Here is a 5016-nt window from a genome sequence, read left to right as displayed (position 1 = left end):
TATGCAGAGACTTGTCACATTAATCAAAATCTGATTGTTGTTTGCTGTCAAAGCGCGTAAACTGGAACCCGGTGCGCACACACGTGCAGTCTTTAGTGAAAACATGCGCAAACGCAATGATTTTAAAAGATGGTGTCAAGTGTAGCTGCACGAGTCTTATCGCATTTTCTGGTGTTGTGTGTCAAATTCTCAACTCGGGAAGAAACATGATCATCATCATGGTTTAATATCCCAGAGTGCTGCGCCCCTGAACGCCACTAGGCGACAGACTAAGACAGGAGGATGTTGTTTCATTTGGCGCAAATGCCACAAGACTCTCTCAGACACTGGACTGTATTCATCAGCTCTGTCAGAGGGTTCGTCGGGCAACGTTTCGAACCTCTTCATGTGAATTTAATCGGACATTTGAGTTCGTATCCACCGAGGGTCTTAGCCCGCCTCCTCATTTACATTCCACACTTGCGCCGTGCTTATGGAAATGTAATATGCAAATCGAATAAATCATAGTTTAATATCCTTGTCGTGCAAGGCCTTTTTAGGTTATTGCAGGGAGGCGAAAATGCGCCTGCCTCCCTGAGAAAATGACTATTTTAACACGTGATGTTTCTCAGAGCAAGTGGGAGAACAAATGTGTGGCCAGAGCAAGATGTTCACTTGTTTCCACTGCGATCTGTTCAACTGTTTTCTGGAAATCAGCGATAAAAAAAAAAAAATTGGATTTCATCTGAGTGATCATTTTGTTTGAAGGTATTACTGCGTTATTGTAGAAAACCCTGAAACGTCAACGTCAGTGGGAAGCAGTTACACCACAGTTTACAGAGTTGGCCCTGTTTAGTGTAAGAGTAAGGTCTGAAGACTAAGTGCTAGATGTCAGGACTACTGCAAATTAAGATATTCATAATATCTGTGTGTGTGTGTGTGTGTGTGTGTGTGTGTGTGTGTGAGAGAGAGAGAGAGAGAGAGAGATAGAGAGAGAGAGAGTGTGTGTGTGTGTGTGTGTGTGTGTGTGTGTGTGTGTGTGTGTGTGTGAGAGAGAGAGAGAGAGAGAGAGAGAGAGAGAGAGAGAATACGCAGTTTATATGTCCCTGGCACTGGGCTGCGGTCCTGAACTACAGTGAAATAATTGAGCCATTTCCGCTTCTGCACCGGCAGGCGAGTGAAACAAAAGGCTGATCGGTGGTGCGCAGATTTCAGCACCACAGAAGGTGGACAGCGCTCCCGGGCAGCCTATGTGTGGATGGACAGCTCCCACTGACACACACACACATTAACACACACAGGAGCCATCACATTTATGTTCACATGGAAAACAAAAAGAAAAAAAAAACAGCTTTAAAATCGTTGTGTGTATTTACTTTATTTTTAGAGGGAAGGAGCAGTACATGAATAACGTGTCACAGTTTGAAACAGGAACAAACCTTCACCGTTGGAGCCACACCAAAAGGCTGTTGTTTATTTATTTTTTTTAAAGTGTAAATAGTTAAAAGAAGTCATGTGCGTCTCGGATCTGCAGACAGTCGAAGGAAGAAGGATCATCTCTTGGCATTCACCGCGTGCCTTAATTGTAAGACATTAAATCAAGGTCCGCTGTGAACACGGAGAGACACAACCCGCTCGTCTGTGTGTGCGTATGTGTGTGTGTTTGCATGCGTGTGTGTTTGTCCACCAGCTGCATTCACTCTACTGAAGACACCTCCAACCTTTCCCATTACAAATCTAATCAAATTATTTTGCCGTCTTTGAGGCCCGTGTTGTGTGACTAAAAACTGTATCAGGATGTCAAGTTTGGCCAAAAATGGAAATGACAAAAAAAATCCAAAAAGCATCCCGCACGCGTCCAAAGAGATCAAATCCTCTCCAGGTTGTTGTGCAGGCCTACCTTATTATGTAAAAAAAATAAATGTATTCAATTGGAGGAAAAAGGGGTTAGGTTACATGACTTAAACGCAAAGCAGGCAGCAGGTAGTTTGCGGACAAAATGATTATACGTCCCAGCACTTGGCAGGCGGAAAAGGACTCCGTGTGATGTTTTCTTCTCCGTCGACTGCGTTGTCCAAAACTGCAGAAAGCTTAAAAGTCCCTCGTTATCCCAAAATGAACCTACGAGAAGAAAACACAAAATGCGTCATGAACTTCATATGGGACCGCAGATGACAAAATCTCATATTCCACATTGACCTGTTAAAAAAAAAAAACAGTTGGCGTCCATAAAACAGAAAAAAGTCGCCGTCCTCGTCCAAAATATTGATTTTCCAAGTCACACAACGCACGCATTTTTTCCCCAGCACACACACACACACACGCACGCACACACACACGCACGCACTTATACACACAAACCCGCAGCCTCTAATTGCGGGTCACAGGTTTCAAAACTGACGCAAATCGCAAGCGGGGCAGCTGAAGACCTTTGGTGAGTGCGGGTGTCCTGAACGCAGCGGTGCTCTGCGTGCATGCTCCCCCGCACGCGTCTCTCCCGACGGCAAACTGAGCGAGCCCAGCACCGACACCGCCTAAATGGGACTGATCTCTCTCCGTCCGGTCTTTTCCTCTGACTTTGGGATTAATGGTGCTCCAGCCAAACAAATGAGGCATCTGCCTTCAGCACAAGAGGATTGGGATGAGGAGGAGGGGGGAGGTTAGAGGAGGGGGGTGTTGACGTCACCGGGCAAACAGATGTTCCTCTATATTACCCAGCGTCCTCCTCATGACTACCCTGTGTCCTTGAAACTAGGAGGGAAATTGACGACTTCCCATTCGGAGTATTAACGTTTATCGCCGATATGTGTTAATAGTTCTGCAGTTGGTTGGTGAAGTGTGTGTGTGTGTGTGTGTGTGTGTGTGTGTGTGTGTGTGTGTGTGTACTCGGGCCGGCAGAGGAAATGCCAACAATGGCCCCGCAAATTGTGAAGCCCTAAATCTGGCATTGGCTGTGAACGGTTATGCAACATTGCACTATTCAAAAAAAAAAAAAAAAAAAGGAGAACACACGTGTACGCACACGCACACATACAGACTCACACTCATGCACGAGCATGCGCACATGCACCCTTTCCCCGCACACTTCCACACATACACACACACTCACAGGGATGAGGGAGGGATGCTCGTGTCATCCTGAGCCTGCTGTTTGATGTGAGAGCAGGTCGGTTTAACAAACAGTGTTTGGCTCGATGGGGTGAGCTGCGACTGATTGTTAGTCCCTGAAATAAGATTTGACATGTAGGCTGTTATCTGTCATGATGAGTGTGATGGAAATGTGCATATTTAAGGATAAGTTACTTTCATACTAATGGCATTATTGTATGGGACTGACAGACATGAGATCCATGCAATTCTAATCCAGTATAATCTGCAGCGTTTCAGACTACAGAGCGCCTATTGCTTTGCGTATCTACTCATGTAGGCTAGAAACTGCTGAAATCCAATGAAGTCAGTGCTTTCCAATCATAATTAGGAGTCGCATACCTGCTTTCCAATCTGAGGCTGACGGAGCCCCTGAGCTCACCACAGTGGGGTCCAGTTATACGTCTGACAGCCCCTGTTTCACCATTAAAGAGGAAAATCCACCGCGTGAAAAGCAGTGTGGTGAAAATGAAGAGGCGCAGGCTCGTAGATATGGTAATTGCAATGCATTACCCACTCGCAGGAATAGAGAGGAGAGGGATGCAGAAACAAAGGGAAACGCCATTTTAGACGGAAACGTCCCCATCCCCTGAAAATCGGGCGACTCTTCGCACCGGCCGTCGCTTCGGAGCCTCATCGCGGCTCCTCTGCACATCACCGAATTTCGGGTCCCTCTGTCTATCGGGCCACCGACAGGAACACGACCCCTATTGTCCTTAAGCACCGCGCAACGAACAAACGACGTAGCTCCGAAATGCACCGTCCTCTTTATCCTTCTTATTGATTATGCAACCGTCGACATAAAATGATCTGTCCACCGTGCGCGGCTTTGATGATGTCTTTCTGTCGCCTTTTTTTCCTTAGCTCTCTTCTTAAAGCGGTTTATTCCCTAAAGCCCGCAATAACAATAGCAAGTGCAACGTGCATGGGGAAGCGTACAGGACCAACATCTCTCTGCAGATCCAAAACGATCATTACTCTCCTCCAATCTGTTTAAATGCATACTCTACTAACGGCTTGAACAAAGATACACATTCATCTTATCAATAATTGATCAAAGAGTCGAGCAGAAAGCAAACGCAAGCGTAAGATACTCACCATGATATGGTCCACGCCATATGGTGGATCCCAGCGCACTGTGCTCTGCTAATATTTATCCGTGCTCTTGCTGTTTTTTTTCTCTCTCACTTCATGTTAGCATTAATACTTCACTGCAGATCTTCTACATCGTGGAGGCAGTCGCTTGTATTCCCGGTTCCTTTCGGCGTAGCGGCGGACGAGCAAAGACTCCGTTTGGCGAGAGGCTGATAGCACCAATGAGAGCGATGCTGTAGCCTCTGCAAAGCATGGCTGCGCTTTCTCGCTTTTTTTTCAAAAGAGGGCAGGTCGTTCTGTGCATTACAATAAAATCTCTCTCTCTCTTTTCTCCCTCTCTCTCTCTCTCTCTCTCTCTCGCTCTCTCCTCGCACGCACACGCGCGCACACACGCTTTCATACATAGAAATGCGCGCTCCGCCACGCTGACACGCAGATACATCCAGTGCGCGCTCTCGAGCCAATCCTATATGTTTAGTGTTTTATGTTATTGTTTCTAATTCATTTGATTATTGTCACGCAGGTTGAAGCTGCACAACTGATTTTCAGCGTGCAGTGCAGCACTGTGCTCGGGCCAGTTGTAGTTTTATGTGTGCAGTAATAACTAGGCCTTTTCTAAAATCTGGTATGTGCAGTCGGATCGTCGCTTTGCCGGCCACAATTAATCATGTTTAATACCGTTTGTCTTGAGAGGTCCATTAGTGCGTTGCAGTTTCACGCATCGGGCCGCTGGATTGCAACTCAATTTCTATAGGCTGTGTTATTCTGAGCCTGCCCAGACAAACTGAGGGGTAT

At 46.4% G+C, this 5016-nt stretch overlaps 1 long non-coding RNA gene across 1 annotated transcript; it reads right to left on the bottom strand.

The window, feature by feature from the left end:
- Nucleotides 1-1337: 1337 nt before the first annotated feature.
- On the bottom strand, nt 1338-4482 carry LOC143339664 (uncharacterized). Its single transcript, XR_013079344.1, has 2 exons — nt 4225-4482; nt 1338-2100 (listed from the first exon to the last, which is right to left on the bottom strand). It is a non-coding gene; the product is annotated as an uncharacterized LOC143339664 (long non-coding RNA).
- Between the last annotated feature and the right edge of the window lie 534 nt (nt 4483-5016).

This window comes from Chaetodon auriga, chromosome 21 (genome assembly GCF_051107435.1).
Source record: "Chaetodon auriga isolate fChaAug3 chromosome 21, fChaAug3.hap1, whole genome shotgun sequence".
NCBI classification, from domain to species: domain Eukaryota; kingdom Metazoa; phylum Chordata; class Actinopteri; order Chaetodontiformes; family Chaetodontidae; genus Chaetodon; species Chaetodon auriga.
Note: the sequence above shows the minus strand (reverse complement) of the source record. Positions and strands in the feature narration are given on the sequence as shown.